Source organism: Orycteropus afer, unplaced genomic scaffold (genome assembly GCF_000298275.1).
Source record: "Orycteropus afer afer isolate SDZICR_OR568_19922 unplaced genomic scaffold, OryAfe1.0 scaffold00042, whole genome shotgun sequence".
Taxonomy (NCBI): Eukaryota; Metazoa; Chordata; class Mammalia; order Tubulidentata; family Orycteropodidae; genus Orycteropus; species Orycteropus afer.
Window position 1 is genome coordinate 5,504,685 of NW_006921629.1, and position 22,559 is coordinate 5,527,243.

At 47.9% G+C, this 22,559-nt stretch overlaps 1 protein-coding gene across 1 annotated transcript in view; it reads left to right on the forward strand.

The window, feature by feature from the left end:
* The window catches only part of KSR1 (kinase suppressor of ras 1), a 199,883-nt gene that overhangs the window by 113,243 nt on the left and 64,081 nt on the right, over positions 1-22,559 (forward strand). The gene's annotated exons all lie outside the window — the stretch shown is intronic.

A 22,559-nucleotide genomic window follows, 5' to 3' on the forward strand; every position in this document is an offset into this window, starting at 1 on the left:
TTGAACCACCAGCCTTCTGGTTAGCAGGCAAGTGCCTTAGGCACTATGCTACCAGAGCTCCTGGTAGATAAGTAGGTAAGCAAAAACAAAACAAAAACCCAAACCCATTGCTGTCCAACTCATATCAACTGTATAGGACAGAGAACTACCCCCATAGAGTTTCCAAGCCTGGAATCTTTACGGAAGCAGACTGCCATATCTTTCTCCCACAGAACAGCTGGTGGGTTCAAACTGCTGACCATTCAGTTACCAGCCGAGTGCTTAACCACTGTGCTATCAGGGATCCTTAGGTAGGTGGGTAGATAGATAAATTTTATTCATTTATTGAATGAGTCATGATGTGGTAGATGTCCCCAGGAGTCAAGGCTTTGGTCCTTTGTGGTTGATGACATACCTTACTCCCGACTCTGCTCTTTAGCTACAGTCCTGTAAGAGATGCTGCTGCCCCAAAGAGCCACGATCCCCAGATACCCAAATGCCCTTGAATTCATCTCCAGAAAGAACCATGAGAGTGTTGGTGATCTAGGGGAGAGGGCCTTCCCCAGGAAGGCTGGGCAGACAAAGTAGGGGGCCAGTGTAGTAAGGAGCCCTTGGGCCCCTCAGCACGCCCCTTCTGACTATACCTCCACCTGCTTCGGTCCTGAAGGAGCCATGCTTCTGGAAACCCAACCAGCCCTGCACTCGGCCCTGCGGTGCAGTTACTGGGCTGCATCGGTGCCTGTAGTGGGATCCTGGCACCCCTTGGAGCCTCCTGCTGCTCATTTTGCCTCAAAGCTAGCACATATAGAGGACTTCTGGCTGCGGTATTAACTGTGCTGGGCATGCGTTGTCTCATTTACTTGTCCCAGCATCCTGGTGAACTGGGTACTGTTTCCTCCATTTCACAGTTGCAGAAGCTGGGGCTTGATGAGGGGTTGGAACCTACCCAGGGCCCCAGAGCTAGTGAGGCACAGAGCTGGACACACGCCAGGCCTGGCTCTCCGAGCCCTCGCTCTCAGCCTCTTCTCATGCTTCATTTTCCAGGATGCCTGGGTGCTTGGCCAGTGAACCTGGGCAAACTCTTTGAGTTCCCTAAGCCTCAGTTTCTTTCCTTATTAAAAGGGGGAACAACGCATGTACCACTCACTTGGCGAGGCAGGAAGGTGAAGATCAAGTACTGGAGGCGCAATGGTGCTCACTGGAATAGAGGAGGGAAAATTAAAGCAATTTCCCCACCCAGCCTCAGCAGCTGTGATTCCCTGTGGAGAGCCAGACCCAGCAGAGACTATGGAGGCTTGCCCAGGGGGGCAGCTCTAAATAGCCATCCGGGGAGTGTAAGGAAGGCCAGGAACAGGGGCAGGGCTGAGGCGGTTTTCTGAATCAAGACAGGCAATGGGAGTCAGCTCACAGCTTGAGAGAGAGAGGGCGAGTGTCCACCTCCCACCCTCGTGCTGGTACCGAGGGGTACACCTGGCATTCCTCACCTATAGAGTGAAGAGAAAATGAAGTTGGGGAGATAGAGGGCAAGAGGAGGAGTGGGCTGAGCCTGCCTGAGGGTGTCTGAGGAGCGGGCCCAGCAGCTTTTTGGATGGGTTTTAAGAAACATGAGGAACCATTGACTGTGGCTTGAGCTTCCCAAAGCAAACTCTCTCTCTAGACCTTCTTTCTTAAGATTTCTCTTTTTCTTCCCTCAAACCACATGTCGGTTTTTTGGGCCAGGACCAGAGTAATCTGAAGGCTGGAAAGAAAAGGCTTTTTCCTTTAGTAAACTCAGCTCCAACCTCTTCTGACGGGGGAGGGTGGGTAGCTGCCTTCCTTCTGCTCTGATCTTTGTGGGAAGATAGCAGTGGAGGATGGGGGTTAGAGAGGGCCCCTGCAGCATGTTCCTCAAGTGCTGGCCCTGGAATAGGGGCAGTGGTTCTATTGTTTCTTAACTCAGACAGTTGTTGGGACACTAACCTGACACTTCCCCCCCATCCCCCTTACCCCCAGGCCCTAATGGATCCTTGATGGTTTCAGTTGGAATTGGTTCAGAAAGGTTCTATGTATCAAAGACAGCTGCAAATTTCAGAAGCGTCTAAAGTTCCAAACAGCGTAAAAATACAGGCCTTTCCAAAGTAGAATCCTTTGACTTCTGAATACCATCTAAACCATTTTCCCCCTTTAAATAAATTTTATTTTGGAATAATTTTAGATTTACAGAAAAGTTACAGAGATAGTACAGAGAGTTCCCATGTATACCTTGCACCCAGTTTTCCCCGCTGTTAGCATCCTACATTGCAATGGGACATTTGTCAAAACTAAAGAATCAACACCGGTACCTTACTTTTAACTATGCTCCAGCCTCTATTTAGATACCACCAGTTTTTTCATTAATGTCCTCTTTTGATTCCAGGTCCCTGACAGGGGCACCACATTGCATTGAATTGTCTTGTTTCCCCAGCCTCCTCTGGTCTGTGACAGTTTCTCAGTTTTTCCTTGTTTTTCATGACCTTGACAGTCTTGAGACTGAGTATCTTGTAAAATGTCCCTGAATCTGAGTTTTTCTGTGTCACTTGGTTAATGCTTGGTTAATGTAAATGTTTGCCAGATTTTTCCACTATGAAGTTAATAGTGTTCCCTCTCCCTGCTCCCTGTTTTATCCTTTGGAAGCAAGGCACTAAATCTAGTCCACTCTTAGGATTGAGGGATGTGGGATTACATGCCACTCCTATAGGAGGAGTATTTACACATATTATTTGGAGTTCTTTTGTCAGGAAGATTGTCTCCCCCCCGCCCCCATTCATTTATTCAGTAATTTATTTCTATCAGTAAGGAATTAGGTCTATTTTATACTTTGGGTTATAATCCAATGTTACATTATTTATTTAATTGGTCAAATTATTCCAGCTTTGGACATTGCACATTCTTTCAGGTTGGTTCTCATGCTCCTTGATATGCTCCATCCTTCTGTTCTTTTGTTGGTTTGTTTTGAGCCTAATCCTCTGGAGGCTTAAGAAAGAGCTCAAACCCATCAGGATCTCCAGAAGCCCAGCTCGGAAATTGGGACAGAGTCCTTGGGGATCCGTGGGGCAGTTGTGTTGGCTCTTAGGATCCTTCTAGAACTGGCCCTCTCTCTTTCTGACCCTGAAGTTTGGCCTGCAGTGTCTGCAGTGAGGTGGCTCAGACGCTAGAACTCAGCACCCTGAAGAAGTGGTTCAGTGTGTGTGAGAGAGAGACAGAGAGAAAGATTTGGATCAAAAAGCACCACCAGAGCCAAGAGCGAATCATGGGGGTAGGAGAGGTTGGGAAGTCATGGTAGCTGCCCTTCTGTTTCCAGGCAAGAATTACATGTCCACCTGGCTGGAGTTTGTATCATGGCCTCTGTAGGCCAGCCATGGTGGTGGGCATTGCAGGTATGCCAGAAACACCTGCTGCCTCCCAGAGCTACTGTCCAGTGGAAGCAAGGTGTACCTGTGTATCTGTGGCCGTAATCAACCAGGTGTGCAGGACAGGCAGGACCCAGGATATTATGTGTACCTAGAGTGGGCCACTCTACCTTTTGCACTTTTTTGAGATCTTGGGCAAGTTACTTCACCTCTCTGGGCCTCAGTTCACCCATATGAGAAATAACAAATTATACTCTTTTTTTTTTTTTCTAACATTCTCTTGTGATTTAGGTAAAAGTTTACAAAGCAAATTGGTTTTTCACTCAATGATAATGCACATTTTGTTTTGTGACATTGATTGCGATCCCCACAACATAACAGTACTCTTCCCACTTCTTCCCTGTGTTTATCATTTGCATTCATTTTTCTTTGCCTTCTGAGCTTTGTCTCTGGGCTAATGCTGCCCTCTCATAGGGTTGCTGGTTCTAAGGAATGCATACCTCCCAGGTGTTATTGTTTACCTTATAGGCCTGTCTTGTTTTTTGGTTGAAAGTTGAGCCATGGAGTGAGGGGAGTTTGGTTCCAGGCCTGAGAGGCGTGTAAGACCCACAGTTTCAAAGGGGTTCTACAGTCTCTGTCAGACCTAAGTAAGCCTAGTCTTTATTATTATTATTATTTTGGGTTTTATTCACATTTTTCTCCTACTCCATTCAAAACCTCCATTGTGATCCGATTCAGAGTGGTCGGCAGTGGTAGCTAGGTACATCCAGTTCTTCTGGTCTCAGGGTCATGGAGGTTGGGGTTCACGTGGTCCATTAGTCATTTGGACTAATTTCCATGTGTCTTTGATTTTCTTCATTTTTCTTTGTTCTGATGGGAAGAGACAAATAGTTGTATGTTAGATGGCCACCCCACAAGCTTTTAAGACTCCAGTCACTACTCACCAAAGTGGGATGTAGAACATTGTCTTTGCGGACTATGTTATGCTAGTTGACCTTGATGTCCCCTGAGAACTATGGTCCTGGGCCCTTAGGCCCAGCAGCTCATTCCCTCAAGACGTTTGGTTATGGCTAAGATATTTTTCATAACTTTGCCCCCTGTATGCTCCATTATATTCATGGATATGTTTGCAGCACATGTAAGTACCTAAGTAGAAACACCCTTTGTCAAACCTATATATATTCATGGCTGTAGTCCCATTCAGCTTCCCACACCTGTTCAGCTTGTATGTCTGTGTATCCACTCCATTATTGTAGCTTATCTTTTTAAGTCTTTTCTTTCCACAAATGATTTTTTTATCCCAAAGAATGAGGGAGCCCAGAAGGAAAGAGATGTTATGTCAAGTGAGATGGGTCCAAGAGGCCGTGTGGAATAGTGCCTCCCCACTTTCCCCCAAACCCTCTAAAGGGTGGCTTTACCTAGCATCTCAGATATGTCTCTTTCCTCACAAATTTTCATACCACTCTCCCTTCAGAAGGGATTTCATAACACAATAGTTCTCTCACACGGCCCCTACATAATGTTTGTGTTCAACTATTGGAGCAAGGTGTTCTACCACACAGATTAAATGATGTTGCATTCATCCCCTACTCCTCACACCCTCAAGTCATAGTGTCAAGCATAGATTTTGGGCAAATCTTCCTTGTATGTTTTCACACATTTCCTAACCTGGAGAAGAAGTGATCAGGAAGCAAACAAACCATCCATGCCTACTGAGAAGGGGGAGTTTTTAAATCTTCTTCAATACCAAATGAAGTAAGAAAGCAAAGACCCTCCTTCCCCTCATGCTTCTCAGAGGTAACTTCCATTGTTAACAAATTGGTTAGAGCCTTCCAGGTCTTTTTTTTTTTCCCCTCCTTTTTTTTTTTTATAAAAACTTTTTAATTGTGGTGAAAACATACACACCAGAACATCCACCAAGACAACAGCTTCCACGTTTACCATTCAGTGACGTAGGCTGCCAGGTCTTCCCATGACAGTCCTAATCATTTGAGTCGGCACACACATTTGTCCCCCCACCCCTTTTTGTTGGTTTGTTTGCAAAAAATGGTATCATAAAATGTATAGTGTTAGTCCACCCAAGTCTTCCTCATTCTTCTTCAACAACAGAGTAGTAAGAGATGAGATTTCTCTGAAATGTCTTATGAATGACAGTTTGAGGGGTGCCACCTGCTCACATGGATTTCACAGAGAGGTAAGATATCATGGTCATCCACAGTGGCTCATCGAGGCTGAGAGCCCATGTCAGTGAGGTCGTGTGTCCAGTAGCAGAGCACCTGGCACATGAGGGGCCTGCAGCAAATATGTGCTTGGAAAGGAGTGACTGAGAAATGAGTGAGGGCCACTGTGAGGTGGAGGCTAGGACACCAGACTGAAAATGGGTTCTCTTTGCCAATATTTGTCTGGTTTTTGTTTTCTCTTTAAGAAGGGATACAAATCTCATAAATCTGGCATCTGGCAGGTTCTCTTGCTAAGCTGTCAGTGCTGAAGGACCTCACCATCAATGCAGCCAATTCTTCAAGATGATTTTCCCAAGGGCTACTACCCTGAGGCCTCTGGGGATGTTCTTTGTGTGGTGGGATTTGCCCTTTGACCTCTTTTTGCTCTCTGCTGACCTTGACTCTAAATGGCTTCATGACCGGGCCCTGATTTTTCCTTCAGGAAAAACATATGCATGAATCATATGTGTGTGTGGTTATATGTGTATGTATTCTTCTTTTCCAATATTACCTTCTTGGGGTCAGTCTCTGTAGGGTTATCTAAATATTATTTCAGTGTGTGTCTTTAGATTGGATGGTATTTATGGTCCTATAGTTTCAAGGACATAACACTTTGCTGCTGGATGAAGCCAGACATCTATTTTAAAAGAAAAGAAATGTAAACTTCAGCTCCGCATTTGCACTAGGCATATTTCAAGAGCTCAATAGCCACATGTGGCTTCTTCTTGTAGCTCTTGTTGAGTTGGCCCCCAACTAATGGCATCCCATGTGTTACACAGTAAAACTGTGCTCCATGAGGTTTTCTTGGCTGTATTATTTACAGAAGAGAGAGGGTAGAGATGGAAGTGGACATGGGGTGATGATGTTTGCATTTCCAGGGCTCAGGTGAGAGTGAGTGACTCTGCACTTGTTTCCTTCTGTCCTTCCCTATGTGACATCTCAGCCCTCTGCAGCCCCAGAGCCTGCCTCGGATGCTCCCGACTCATGTGACATCTGATTCTTCTACTCTTCCTTCATATGTGAATGTTGGAAACAGACAACTTGGGTGGTGCCTTGCTTTATGTATTGTGACTGTCAAGCCTTCATCTAGAGCAGCACTGTCCAATCGAACTTTCTGCAATGATCGAATGTTCTGCATCACCCTGTCCAATATGGTGGCCACTGTGGGTGGCACAAGTAGTTTGCAATCAGCTGCTAACTTAAAGGTTGGCTATTTGAACCCAGTGGCTCCACGGAAGAAAAGGCCTGGTGATGTGTTTCCATAAAGATTACAGCCAAGGAAACCTTATGGAGCAGTTCTACTCTGTAACACTGGGGTCACAATGAGTTTGGGGCCAACTCAACAGCAGCTGTAACAACAACAAGCCACATGTGGCTACAGAGCACTTGAAATGTGCGTAGTGCAACCGAGGAGCTGAAATTTAAATTTATTTTGTTTTTAACTTAAATAGACACATGCCTGATGCTGTATTGGACAGCCCTAGAGCCTGTTTTGGGCAGGGCCCTGTGCTGAGAGTTGGGATGCTGTAGACACTATCCTGCCTAGATAGCTGGAGTGGAGGCAGGTCGAGAGCTGGGCACCAAGTGTCCTGGTGGAAACCAGCCTAGGGTCTGTGGAGCACGTGGGCGAACCCACCTTGGGTGGTTAAGGCACCAGGGAAGGCTTCCAAGAGTTGAGAGTTATCCTGGCAGGCAGGGGAAGGGCACAGCAGACAGGGAAGAGCACATGCAAAGACCCTGAGGTATGAGAAAGCAGTGTTGTCCTCACAGGAAGTTTATAAAAGGGCTGGATCTCGGGGGAGACTGGTGACGAAGCCGAGTCCATTCATGGGAGTCTTCATGTGTTAGCATAGGGGCTGGGGTTTTATCTAGAGGATGGTGTGTAGCTAACTGAAGTAGCTGTGTGTGTGTGTGTGTGAGAGAGAGAGAGAGAGAGAGAGAGGGAGACAGAGAGAATATGAAGCTGATTTGTTTTTAAGAAAAATAAAACTGCTGGTGAGAAGGCAAGATCTATCTGGGGATAGGGTGAGAGAGGTGAGACAGACAATGACCCTAGCGGCATGGGAATGAGGGTGCCCACCCATGTGGAGGCAGGGGTTAGAGGTGTTAGGGCCTCAGAACCAAGCATGATGGTGAGTTCAGCGGCAAAACTTCTCCCCACCCCCAACCTCAAGTCACACATACTGTGGCTATTTCAAGCCACCCCAGGTTCCATAAGTTTTTTAAAAAAAGAAAAAATGCAGCTTCATTTTCTGGCTGCAGCTGGGGAAATGATTTCAGAGCCTGCTGGCAAGGAGCCCTCCCCCCCCCCCCAACAGCAATTTCCCTGTTGGAAATTGTTAAAGGAAGTGGCTAGTACTGGCCAGGGTCAGTTCTATCAGAGAGAGCTGGGAGCTGCAGAGTCTGGGATCCCAGGGCTAAAGCCACAGGCCACAAGTTCCCCTGAATAAGCTCTCACTGGAAGCCTTTTTCACACTGAAGATGCAGGCAGATTTGGTAAGTTTTTGCTGTGGCCCTGACTGTGTGTGTTCTTCTTTCCTCACCTCAGTCCTTGCATGCCTATGTTTAAAATGAGGACTTCTTTTGAGGATGGGGAAGAAAGCTACCTGACTTCTGCCACCATCTTGGTTTCTGGACATTTCTGAGCCCATTGACTGTAAGTGGCTATAGCTCTGTATGGGCCTCGAGAGGCTAGGCTGTCTGAAGTGGGCGTATATGTGAGATCTGAACCAGGAAAATGAACTAGTATCTGGCTTGGGGGGTAGAGCTTTAATCAGCATGAATCCCAATGCGCTCCCTCTAGCCTCTCCTCCCCACCCCTCTTCCCATCTGCCCCCACCCTCTCCCTGTGGGAGACAGAGGCCCGGCTGTTCTGACAGCCTTGCTCTTTGGCAACTGAGAACCTCCTCAGGATGTAGCACACACCCTCACCCAGCCTGGCAAAGGGATCGGCACAGACATGTCAGCTAGAGCAGCCGGGGGCTGCCTTGGTAATGAGGAATCGAGAGCCTGTGAGCTGGGTCTCAGCACCAGCCTAGTGAGTCTGGGCCACACAGCTTTCCCCACTTAGAATGGAGGCCTAAGCAGCTACCCACCCTGTCAGGAGAGGAACTGAAGTTGGGATATGGAAAGAAGGGGGCAAACTATAAGGCTGGCACTTTTCTTATACATCATCCTGTTCAATTCTTATACCTGTAGGCGAAGCTCTGTGGTCCTCAATCTGTAGCTCAGAGAAGTTGAGTGACTTGCTCAACGAGCTGATGGCAGGGCCAGGATTCAAACTCAAGCCCTTGTGACTCCAAAGCCAGGCCTCCTTCCTCCACAGAGTTTGCCATCTGACGCCTAACCCAGAATAGCCCAGCTTGGAGCTGCTGTATGTAATTGTGTAATTGAATTGCCCTACTTCTCTCCCTTCCTGTCCTCCTTCCTCTTTTCCTTCTTGCCTCTTTCACATCCATTCCATTTATTCTACATTTGTGGGTTTGACCTAACCCAGAGGTGCCTTGAAGACAAGCCTGGTGACCTGCTTTTGAAAGGTCACAGCCTTGAAAACGCTATAGAGCGGTTCTACTCTGCACACATGGGTGCCATGAGTCAGAGTTGAATTGATGACGGCAAACGGTGGTGGACCACTTGCCTCATGTTGGGTACTCAGATTAATTATCACAGAGGATTAAATGAACAAAATGCAGTCCTGCTCCAGGAGGCTCACAGTGTGCTGGCATGTGTATGTCTGCAAGTCACCATCATGCAAAGTGAACTGGCGAGTCCCCAAGGGAAGAAGGGATAAAACGTGACAAGATGGAGAGCTGAGAGCCTACTTCTGTGTTTTTGCCCATCCATCCATCCATCCATCCATCCATCCATCCATGCATCCATCCACGCATCCATCCATGCATTATTTACTTACCACCTGTTGTGTGCCAGGTACTGTTCTAGGTGCTAGGCAAGAATTCTTCTCCTTAGGGAGTTTACATATGTCACTCTCCCCAAGTGATGTAGTAATTCCTTTTTCTGACCTTGAACCCCAGTGCCCTCTTTTATGCGTTGAGTGGATGGGACCTCATTCGTAGAAATTGAAAAAGTCATCAGTATGACTTTTTGGTCCTCCCTGCACTGCTTGATGTATATGAATATTGAGCCCATCTCCCCAGTCCTTTGGATTTCTGAAAAATGCTGTCAGGGCAGAGAGCTGGCTGTTTTTTCTATTGCTTTATCCCCAGTGCCTACCACACAGTAGGTGTTCTTGGTGAATATTTGAATTTGCATAAGATAATCCATAAAGTTTTGGTCTCTTGAACCAAGGGATTTCAGGAGCTTTCTCCTCTGGGCCAGTGAAGGTTGAATCCTGGGGTCTCTGGGGAGGGTCAAGATAGGGTGGCTACTGATGGCCTGCTGAGGTCTGGGGATGTCTGGAATTTGGTTCCTGAGTGACCTCTAGTTTCTATTGGTGACAGGTTGGACTTGAGATAGAATGTGTGCCTGCAGCCCAGCCATGAAATTACTTTGGCTTAGTGTGTGCTTGGGCCTCCTCTGGGGGCCACCTAACTGCTGGGCTATCAGTTTGTGTTGGTCCCTTCTTGTCCCTGGGCTACCTCAAAGGCAAGATTGCCCTAGAGTGGATTTGACCAGCCAGATACCTTTGGGAAATTCTTGTGTCAATATCACACTGTTTTAATTATTATAAAGCATGAATTTCAGCTCTTGTTACCTTTCTTTTTCATATCAGCATGGATATTTCCTTGCTCCCAGCTACATCTGCCTTTGGGCAGGCTGAAAACTCTCTGATTGGAAAGCAGCATTGCTTAAGAGCATGACCTCTGGAAGTAGATGGCCCAGAACCTGGCCTTGGGAGCCAGACAAAATGCTGGCTTTGCCAGCACCTACCACTGATGAGACCTTGAATAAGCCTATTTAATCATCTATTAGTTGCTTTAGCAAGAAACTCTGGAGTCATTTCTGATTCCTTCTGCTTCTTCACCCCCCACATTCACTCAGTTAGCAAATCCCACTGACTGTGTTTCCCCAAGTCCATCTGTGTCTCTTTCTCACCACTGTCACCTCCCTAGTCCCGCTTGGCCTTTTGCAGTAGCCTCCGTGTCTCTACTTCCATTCTTGCCTTCCCCTTCAGCCTGTTCTTCATGAGCTAAGAGTGGTTTTCTTCAAACCCAGATCCAGTAATCTCACTTTTCTGAGTAAAATTCTTCAATGGTGGCTTGTTGCGCCCAGGATAAAATCTCAAACTCTTCTCATTACCTACATAGCCCTTTCGTGTCTGGTGTCTGCCTTTCATCTCCCACATTGTCTCCTGCCTCCCCTCACTTGTCCCCTCACGTTAGAACACGTCAGGTTGTTTCCGGTCTCAGCCAAGGCCTTTGTGTGCTGTGTTTCCTCGGCCTGAGAATTTCTTCACCCCCATGGCTAGCACCTTCTCATCTATTGACAGGGGCTTAGAGGTCAGCTTTTCAGAGAGGCCCCTCTGTCTATAATTAGGTGTCACCTTCTCTGTGCTCACCATTTTATGTCAGATTGCTGCTTCCATTTAGCACTTACTCATAAATTTCAATTACATATTTTATTTTCTTTGAATTTGTTTTCATTGTTTCTCATTAGAACATTGGCTCTTTGAGGAAGGAGACTGCTTGTCTTGTTCGCTGTGATATCCACAGTGCTGAGTAAAGTGCCTAGCACATAGTTGGTATTCAATAGGTGTTTGTTGGTTGGGTGGAGAGAAGGATGGAGAGAAGGATGAATGACATAATACCAAGGCACATAAGCTTCAGTAAGTAAAAGCTCTTATATTCTACTACCAGTTAGGAATTTTTCTGTAGCAAGTGCAGATACCCAAAGGCCTAAGCAAAACGGAGACTCAGGTAATCGAAGTCCAGGGAAGCTTGGATGCAGGAACTCTGATGCTGCTATGAGAACTTACCTCTTAGATAAACCCACTGCACATGGTAGGCATGAAGGTCACATGCAGCTAAGACTCACTTGCTTCCACAATAGCAGTACTTGCCTATATAGGGCTTTTCCTATAACTGTAGACGCAAAATCCCAGGGAGGGCTCTAATTGTCTTGGCTTTGGTCATATGTTCATACAAGAACCAATCACTGGGCTAGAAAGATGGAGACCTCTAATTGGCCCAGACTACGCTATGGGCCAGCCTCTTGACAGCATGACAGAGGGACCTGAAGGATGCACTTAAACTCAGGAAATGGGTTCCTGGAGAAAGACATCCCTGTTAACCAAAGAAGGAGGCTGTAAAATAAACACTCTCACTCCCTCAGATGGCAATTAAAGTTGTTGCTGTAGCCGATGAGGTGTCCTCTCACCCCTTCTCTTACCACAAGGCTCTCTGTGATGAGTGGGCATCTGGTTTTCCCCGAGGGGTCTCAGGTGTGACCCCTGTACTTCTAGCTTCCCATCAGTAAGCAGAACTCATATTCCTGCGTGGGAATGGGATGCAAAGGGCCACTTTGGCTCAGAGATGGCTGGCAGCTACCTGAGGGGGTCTTCTGAGAGCATGCTTCTAGAATAAATAGGAGAGCCTATTCCACCACCACCCTTGTACTTTTTGTTTTTAATAACATTTCTAATTTTTCTCACTATGAATATAGTAAATGTTTATTATAGAGAATTAGAAAATAAGTCATTTTTCACAGCTATCTTCTGTGCCATCCAGGGGATCTGTGGCACTTGGTATGACTCTTCCCGGGGGTGTCCACACCACCTACCCCAAACATGTGAGAGTTGTGGAGGGCTTAGGGACAGCGGGAATTCATGTGGGGGTGGGGGCTTCCCCAGATGACTCATTGGAGGACGGAGATGATGCCATTCCTTGATGACTCAGGTCCTGCTTTTTGGAGAAGATAGTGAGGCAGGGGAAACCTCTCTATCTGCAGCCTGGTATCTGGGTGTCTGGACACCCGAGTCCCCAGCCCCCTGCAGCGAGGCCTGTGGAGCTTGCGCCTCTCTCACCCAGCACCTGCTCCAGGAGGTATGTGCTGACTCCCCAGCTCCCAGGCATAAACTATTTTTGGCTGTGGTGACTGTTCACTATAGACATGAAAACAGAAACCCTTCTCCCTGCCTCCTCCTTCCTTGGGACACTGCGCTGGGGCTGGGGCTACCGGGGCCCTGGGCCCGGGATCTGGGACCCTTACCATGCATTGCCTGTGGAGCTGGGTGACGGCCAAGGCTACGAGGGGCACGGGGCCCCCACCACCTGTGGTGCTGAAAGAGGCACGAGGACTAGGCCAGCCCGAACTGGAGGGTTGCAAGGTAGGTGCTGGGGAACAGGAGGCTCCAGAGCCCTCAGGATGGGCACCTTTGGCCAGGCTCTGAGTCCTCACTTTGCTCATTGTCTATAGTACATGTCTGGAGAATTTACATACCAGAATAGAACGTGTTTTCCATTTCATTCTTCCCTTCCCTGTTCGGGGAGAGGTCAGAATCTTCCTGAAATAGATGATCCCATCCTTTCAGTGCTAGTAAATGGGTTTTGGTCTTTTAGTGCTTTGGTGTTGGACAAGACACATGTTTCTTGTGAACATGTTCCTTTTGCAGACACTTAAGAAATGGGTGATGTGTGGGCTGACTCAGACATGCCTCTCAGGCCAGGGAGACAAAGAGGCACAGACGCTTGGTATACTTGCTTTGCAGCCACACAGATCAGGCTCCAAATCCAGCTTATTTGCTGTGTCTTAGCTGCCAAGAAGTTGTACCTAGGCTACTCACCGAGTGGTGGTAGCACCAGTCATGGTTCTTTGTATTATTATAGATGGGTTGTGGGAAGACGAAGGGTGTCAAGAAGCTGAGTAAGAGTCCATATGTTGCAGCCACACGCATGTGGGTCTCAGGTTCCATCTCAGGACCTGGGTGCTTGGGTAGAGCTGGGGAGGTGGGTTTTGCTTCTTCCTTTCAAAATGAAGATGGTTGTATACTGGGGATGGTGGGAGTGTTCAAGGACATGGAGTTGAGGATTTCTGCCAAACCCATCAAAACTTTGGGGACTTGCCAGGCTGTGGGTGAGGCCAGGAGCCCAGACCCCATGGCTTCCAGAGTGTGTAGGGCTCTCAGCCCACGAGATGAGCTCAGGAACTGGCATCCCTATGCCAGCCGCCTTTGGAGGTGATTCTCAGGGCAGACCTAAGTGGAATCTTACCTTTGGCTCATCTCTTGGACCAGCTCAGAAAACCTGGATGGAATGAATCCTTCGACCTCTCTCTGGATAAGGAATGTTCACTGTGGAAAATGGTGGGCTCTCCCAGGGGCATGATATACCTGGTATTGGTCACTGGGAGGGCTGTTGGGAGCCCTGGGTCCTTGTCCTGGTGCTAGTGCTCTGGGTGGCCTGGTTAAGTCTCCTCCCCTCTCTGGGCCTTGGTTTCCTCCTTTGTAAAATGAGAATGTTTGATTAGATTGTCTCTAAGTCTCTAAGATTGTCTTTGAACTTGGACTTTGACCTCAGCAGAGGAAGGCTTTCTTTCTCTCTCTTTTCTTTCCCACTCATGAATACCCATTGGCCCCCTTTTGTGCCCTCAGAACCTGGTAGCCAAGGCGATGACCTCCTTGGCTTAGGTCCTGGCCATGCACTCGGCTCCCATAGCTTTGAGCCCCCATTGTTGGTGTGCGGCAGGAGTTGTTTACAGGGATTCTGGAAAACTACAGAGAGGGCCTGCGTACCTCCAGGACCTCCTGAGAGATCTGGGGCTCCTGATTGGATACTGAGGGGTAGCTCCTAAACAATGCAGCACTTGTCCTTAAGCAGAGGTGCCTGGTTCTCAGGTCTCTAGCTTTGGGCTCATTTCCTGCACTCTGGCTCATGCCTCACCTGGATAAAGAGACAGAGAACGCTGAAGGACAAGCCTCATGTGCTGACACTGGGATGTGCCCTTTGTGTGTGGGGGGCCTCTCTGATTTGGCTCTGGTTCCCACAGGAGGCCAACCAGACTCCAAGGCAGAGCTAGTTACCTGCCAAGGCCCTAAAACAAAGACTGTGCCCTTTGCCCTATTTGGGGAACTCTCTGGTGCAATGGGCCTTACTGTATAAATTCATCACTCACTGAAGAAGTAGACTTATCTGAGAATTAAGTTTTTAGTGGTATGTTTGAACAGGGAGCACTGGAAGGAAGAGCAGTAGAGAGGCCATCAAGCAATAAAGATGGCTACAGACATAGTCATGCCTAAGAGCCTCTGCTTATTTTCGTGCCTTGTTTTTTTTGGGTTTTACCCTCAGAAAAGCTAAAATTCCCCACAAGGAGATACATTACCAATCAGACCTTGTCCTTGCACCCTTTGCATAGCATTACCAGGCATTCCAGTTTACCAGGGACAGTCCTGGTTTCAGCCTGTTGTCCTGAATGTCTTGCTCCTGGGGTATAGTACAGCACATGGCCGTCTTCCCTCTGCAGCCCCTCGTCACCCGGCTGGCCACCAGGCCTCTGCTTCCCACGCTACTCCTGTCCTTTCTTACAACTGCTATTTCAGTAGCCATAGTGGGTAACAGCTGAGCCAGGGCAGGCCTGCAGTTCTGGAGAAGATACTGCCCTGGAGCAGGGGTAGCAGAGTATGGTTATGGTAGTTAAGGCTGTGTGTCAACTTGGTGGAGCTGTGTTTTTGAGTGGCTTGGCAGCTGGATGTAGTTACTCCCCATGACGAGATTGGATGTGGTGGAATCACTTCCATGGTGGAATCTGGTGAGAAGTCAATCAGAGGACAGTTGCCTTTGGGGTGTGGCCTGCTTCCAGTGTATATAGAAAGGATCATGCATTTTTCAGTCTTCATCTCTACTTCCTGGACTTGAACTAGTGGCCTGCTGTGTTGCCTGCTGATCTTGAGACTGTTGCCTTTACAGCCTGTGAGCTAACAAGCTACCATTTTATTTGCCAATCTTGGATTTGTCAGCTCAGCAGCCAGCAGCTGTGTGAGTCAGAAGACGCCTCCAGCTTGCTCCAGAGGGCTTAGAAGGCAGAGCTGAATCCCAAAGTCGAAGGGCCTCCACCCAGCTCCTAGAGCCAGCACTTGGACTTCTAGCCTACACTTCCCCTAGACCCAACACTCTGAATTCAGACTTCTAGCCTCCTAAACCATAAGAGAATAAATTTCTGTTTGTTGAAGCCACACACTTGTGGTATTTCTGTTATAGCAGTACTAGAGAACTAAGACAGCAGTGAGGGGCTTCTGACCCTTGGCTCACTCAGCTCTGGCCTTTCTACACTTGCCCTGTTTTGGACAGGGCAGCGGCATTTTCCTATTTGACATTTCTCCAGAAGCCAAGCTTCACCAAGGGTTAATGTAACCCTTGGGCCATTGGCAAACCCTGCTATCCTGCCCTCTCCCCATTCTTATTTTAAAAAATAACATCTCTCGCTCGCTCGCTTTCTTTTTAAGAGTATTCCATTTCTGACTTGAGTTTTATTGTGGTGTCTTTTGGATAATTTGTGTGTGTGTGTGTGTGTGTGTGTTTTCTCTACACAATCAGTAAATATTCTGGGTGTAGAGAAACCACCCTGTGTGAAGCCTGCCTGGCCACTTCCTTCATTTTGAGATGTATGTACTGGGGAGAAGCACCCAGCCCCCAAAGCTGGCGGGCATGTGTGTGTGTATCTAATGCTGGGCACATCTGGGGCCATTTCAGACAGCAGCCAGGAGGAGAGGTTTTGGAAACATGAATGTGTCTCAGGTGGTGGATGTGGGCCTGCCTCAAAGTCTCTCCTCTGTATTCCCTTCTACTGATGGTGTCGACTGGTGGAGACGGCATAGGAGGAGGCAGGGAGGAAGAGCAGTGAGGCCCTGACTACCAGGAGATGGGGCCCAACATAATCGGTGTCCAGCAGGTGTCTGTTGAGTGACTAAAAGACTTATGAGATCAGGGGCCAGCAAACTATGGCCTGTAGGCCATGTGCAATCTACCACCTGTTTTTGTATCGCCTTGCAAGCTAAGAATGTTTTTCACATTTTTAAATGGTTTTAAAATATATATATTTCATGACTTGTGAAAATTATATGAAATTCAAATTTCATTGCCATAAAAATAAAGCTTTATTGCCAGAGTGCCACACACATTTGTTGCCAGGTTGTCTGTGCACATTTTTGCACTATAGTGTTGTTGTTGTTGTTGTTATGTGCTGTTGAGTCAGTCCCGACTCATAGCCACCCTTCCTTGGATTTTTGAGACTGTATCACGACAGAAGTAGATTGCCCAACCTTCCTTCCAAGGAGTGGCTGGTGGGTTTGAACTGCCAGCCTTCTGGTTAGCAGTCAAGTGCCTTAGGCACTATGCCACCAGAGCTGCTTCGTACTATAGTGGCAGAGTTGAATTGTTGTGGTGGAGACCACATGGCTGGCAGAGCCATCAATATTATAGAAAGAACTTCAGCATTAGATACCCCAGTGTTTATAGGAGGCAGAATGTGGACTTTCCATGCTGCTGGGGAAGTAGTTGAGAGAGGATGGTCTTTCTAGGAGGATGGGCTGACCTTATGGCAGCCCCTGGGTGACAGTGATAGCTTTGCTGCCACCAGATACAGCCAGAAGCTGGAGATTGGTCCCAGGCTGAGCTGAAAAGCACCAGCCTCCTCCAGAGAGCAGAAGAGGAAGGGCGGGTGCAACTTGCTGGCAGCCTGGAAGGCAGATACAGGGAATTAAAAGGGACTGTAGAGAGAAGGGCTCCTGTAGCTGCTTTTAACCCAACTGCAGGCACTCACCCTAACTGGTCCTAGGGTGGGGCAGGGTGGCAGTCTGGGCAGCGAGATGTGGCCTGTGATGCCTGTGGCTGTAGATGAACTCTGCCCTAGGAAAAAGCTCACCTTATAGAGCAAGGCAGTGGGCATCAGGGCACGCAGAGCCAGTTGGCTGGGAGTATCTAGCTGTGTGGCCTTGAGCAAATGACCTACCCTCTCTGAGCCTGAACACCCATCTAGGATGTTAAGAGGACTGCATGCACTAACCTCTGTAGTTCATCAGGCAGAATGCCTGCTTGCCACACAGGAGATAGACAATGGTTCTGCTTGCTCTTGGCCCCCTCCCGTCGCTTTCGCTCCTTTGACCTGTATCCGTCTACCTCCATCTCCCCACCCGCCTCCACCTCTGCCCCATCTTTCTTAGACCTTCAGGTTCAGACATACCAATGTACAGACCAGAGACAGTTGTTGAAAATGCTAATTCTGCCTGGCTCCTGCTCTGTGAGCCCCAGTGCTGCCTTGTGGGTTGCAGGAACCAGTGTATGACAGAGGGCATCTCCTAGGCTGGCTGGGTTGAGCAGAAGGAGCGTGGGCCTCTTAGGAAAAAGGCAGGAGGACACGCCCTGGGACGCAGCCCTCCCTGCCTTGCCCTACCCCCAACCAGACCCTCCTTTTGTCCTGGGCCCCTTTTGGCTAGGTGTAAGGCCCCACAGCTGCTGTCCCCTCATGCTTCCCACCCCCAGGAATTCTGATCCCATTGGGCATCAGGATTTTTTTAAGTTCTCCAGGTAATTCCAATGGGTAGCCAGGGTTGAGAGCCATAGATTCTATCTAGCCAAGCCCATTCTTTTTTTTTTTGAATCCCTGGGTGGTACAAACTGAAAGGTTGATGTTTTTTTTTTTTTTTTAATTTTATTGTGGTTTGGGTGAGAGTTTACAGAGCAAGTTCATCTTCCATACAGCAGCTCACATACTTTGTCTCATGACATTGACTAAATTTCCCACAATGTAACAGCTCCCCTCCCACTTCTTCCCCATAGTTACCTCTTCCCTGTGTCCTTCCCTCCATGCACTCCTGCCCCCTGAGCTGCCTCCCTGAGCATGCACAGCCCTTCTATTCTCCCATGACTGTTCTCTCCAAGGAGTATATCTACCTAATGTAAATGTTCAGCTCATATGTCTGTCTTTTGTTTGGCTGGAAGCCACAGGAGTGAAACCCACTCATTTTATAGATGCAGAAAAGGAGTCCCAGAGAGGGATAGGTCAAGGGGCTACAAGGACTGAGTTCTGGCTCCTTCTGTCTCTGTGCTGGCTGGCTGGGATGTGGTATGCAGAAACTAGAGTGTGCCTCGAGGAAGCAGCTGATTCCTCCCAGGAAGGGCTTTGGTCTCCCTGTTTCTCAGGGGTGGGATGTAGTAAAGAGGCTGGGTCCACAGGCAAAGCCAGTGTCCACAGGCTTTTTGTTGATCTCCATGGAAATCCCCAGAGGCTTACCCCTCACTGCCTCAACCCCTCCTTTGCCTAGAATATCCCAGAATATCTGACTATTATTATCCAAGTCTTACTCTTCTCTCTCCCTCAGCCCCATTGGCGAGGAGAATGCAGGAAGAAACATCTGTCAGATGCTGCCTTGCTGAGTGAGTGTGTGAGTTCCCACCCTGGGCTGCCATAGAAACCCACTCATGCCCTTCTAGGACCTCAGCCCCCTCAGATCCTTCAGCAATATACAGAGTCCTATATGTCACTATCCATAGGAATGCCCCCGTGGCCTCTCTGGTGGGACCAGCCGTAGAGGAAACTTCTGTGGTTAAGGACTCTGGCCCTGATACACAGCCAGGGAATCTGGGGACGCATCTGTCCACACATGCCAGGAACCCAAGTTCTGTAAGTAGACACCCAGTGCCAGCAGCCCTGATGGAGGCACTGTTGTTAGTTGCTATCAAGTTGGCTCTAAGTCATGGTGGCCCCATATACAACTGAACGAACCATTGCCTGGTCCTGTACTGTTGTCACATTGTTGGTGTGCTTAACTCCATAGTTGCAGTCACTGTGTATTTTGAGTCCTTCCAACCTAGGTGGCTTATCCAGCACTATATCGGTCAGTATTCTCTTATCCATAGAGTTTCCATTGGCTAAATTTTGGAAGTAGATCTGCAGGCCTTTCTTCCTAGTTTATCTTTGTCTGGAATCGCCACTGAAACCTATCTGCCATGTTGTTGTTGTTATGTGCCGTCGAGTTGGACCCGACTCATAGCGACCCCTCCTTGGGTTTCCGAGGCAGTATCACTATCACTACAGAAGTAGATTGCCCAACCTTCCTTCTGAGGAATGGCTGGTGGGTTTGAACCGCCAGTCTCCTGGTTAGCAGTCAAATGCTTTAGGCACTATGCTACCAGAGCTCCCATCTGCCATGGGTAACCCTAATGGTATTTGAAATACCAGCAACATAGCTTCCAGCAGAACAATATACAAGCCACCGCAGAATGTGGTGGATGTAACCAACTTCTCCTTAACTCTGGGTCTAGAAAGCTGAACAGAAACAAAATGAGTTAGCTTCTTGATCTTCCCTTGACCCGGGCCTTCACCTGAATTCTGGCCTGAGCAGCAATGTGTTTTTGTCTGCGGTCCACACATAGTCCCCTGACTGACCCTTGGTGAGTGTGATGGCCCTTGGTGTCAGCCAGCACCCTTTCTAAGTTTAGACCCTGAGCAGCCCTGTGGCTGCTGCTAAGTCCCAGGGTACCATCTGATACCCATCTGGCCTGAGCTACTGGCTTACCCAGCCTGGCCTGTGACACCACCTATTGCCAGTGCTCAAGGGGGAGGGGGCAGCCATGTTTAGCCAAACCCATTCTTGCCTTCTGCTGTAGAGAATGGAGACCAGCAATCTCTCCTCTCTGCTGATGACACAGTTTGATTGTCACAGACTGAGAGTGACCTTAGTGTTTGTTGTTTTTGTTGTTATTTGCCGTCGAGTCGGCCCCGACTCATAGCGACCCCTCCTTGGGTTTCTGAGGCAGTATCACTACGGAAGTAGGATTGCCCAACCTACCTTCCGAGGAGTGGCTGATGGGTTTGAACCACCAGCATTCTGGTTAGCAGTCAAGTGCCTTAGGCACTATGCTACCAGAGCTCCCACCTTAGTGTTTAGCTGACCCTATTTCCTAATTACTATCTGAAAGAAATATTAATGTTACTACAGGAAAACAAAATCGTGGCTTGAGGGAATGTAGCTGAAGCAGGGCAGGAAGCCAGGCATCGACAGAGCCCTTGCTGTGTCCCTCGTGCTCAGGCTCATCATGCTTGCTCCAGTGCGAACTCAAAAATCTTCTTGGAGCCAGGGCTTGGCATCTTCAGCAATGGGATGGGCACCATTTCTTCCCTTCTTGGTTTCAAGTTCCATATTTTCTTCTTTGGAAGGAGTATTCATTCTTCTCAAACACTCCTGATCTTTATCTTTTGTTTAGAACTCCATGAATGTGGGGACCCTCTGCCCTCGCCTTTGAGGCAAGGCCTTTTCTTCTGTGTGGCTGCAGCCAGGTGGGGTACCCTCCTAGGGCCTTGGGGCTTCTTAGACCTGGGAGAGTTTCAGAAGAGGCAGGTACACCTCTCAGGTGGCTGGCAGGCCTGTGATTTCACTTTCAGCAGTGAATTTGCTAATATGCTTTTGATTGAGAGATTATCTAGAAAAGTTGTAAGTGAATTACACTGGTTTGAAATTACTTCCTATTTCAGTCTCAGTTGTGAGTATCATCATAGGTGGGTAAGCCACATCTGCATGTGAGGTTTGGGGGTACCAAATTGCTTTGGGGCCTGACTTGAGTCATGATACTAGGAGGTATCAGGGCCACCCCCCTCAGGGACATGTGTAGTCACTAAGCCTCCCTCCTGCCTGTTGTCTAGCTGAGGGCCCAAGGTAGAATTAGGGATATGCTTCTCTTTGGATACTAGTTCTCCTGGTTCAAGCATCCCTGCTCAGTTGGCTTTCCCCTCTTGATTAAATTAGCTACAGGCCCTGAAATCAGACCCAAGAGTGAAAAGCCCAGGGTACTTTGTTTCTGGTGGAAGCCTCTGAGCCAGGGTGATGCCTCACTGAGAAGGCCTGGCCTCCCGTTGATATGTCACCCAATGTACTTGCTACAGGGCCCCCACACCTTCCCATTTGCTTTCAGAGATAGCTTTACACACTGCTGATTGGGCAGCCTTCAGGCCCATCAGACCCCTCATCCAGGGTCTCCAGTCCTGAAGTACCGTGTAACCGGTAGATAAGATTTCCTTTCCCTGAATAGATTTGAATTAGTTGCCATTATGTAAAATCGACCATTTTAAAAGAAAAATTTTAATGCTTGAAAAGCCAAACATTCTGGACCTCCTCCTGTAGTTGGTCCTCCCCAACGCTGAGTGAGGGCAGAGTCTGGATTTTTTTGTTAACATCATCCTTGCTGCTGTTACGGTTCTTGGTGTCCAGTAAAGAAGCAAGAGAAGCATTGCTAATACCTCTGTCTCCATCACGAGATAGATGGAAGTGACCTTGTTCCCATTGGCCACATTCTTCCCAAGGTCTGGCCCTGAGGCTTATGGTTTTGGGACTCCTGCTCTGCAGAGTGACCTGCTGACTGGTGCTCAGTTTCGTTAACTGAAACTTTTATATAGAATAGAGGGATTGGAGAATGGAAGGAATAGTCTTCCAGAAATAATGATCATGACCTTCAGTGCCAAGTGATATGCTAGAAGCATTCCATGTTTGTAATTTCATTGAATCCTCACCAAAAAAAAAAAAAAAAAAGAATAGTTTACACCAGAGGAAGCAACGTGAGTTAAGGGACTTGCCCAGGAGAGGCAGGGCAATTCCAGTTTGGGGCTGTGAAGTTAGAAAGTGGGGTCCTGGGTTGACTTTCCTGCCTTTTCTCTCTCACCCCCCACCCCCAATTTAGTTTTGCTGGCTTCTGACTTATGGTGTTGATTGGAGCCTATAAAGAAGGACAGAGGAGAGGTTGAGATCGTAATTGTGCCTAAACTGATCCCCAAAACCTCAGGGGAGAGAGAAACCTTCTGTCTAATTTTGAGCTATAGGGGAATCCTCCCCCCTCCCCAATAAAAAAGGGAATGGATTTGAATATATTCCATCTTAAGCTTTTATAGGGGGTTACAGTACTTGCTTAAGGACAAAGAATATCCTACTTTACCATATAGTTTTCTCAGTAAGTAGGTAGAAATTAACTACTTAAAAAAAAAAAAAAATTCTCCAAAAGGTTGCTGCTGAATCTCAAGGCTGTGCCAAGTTAGCCAGTGATGGCATAGAATAATT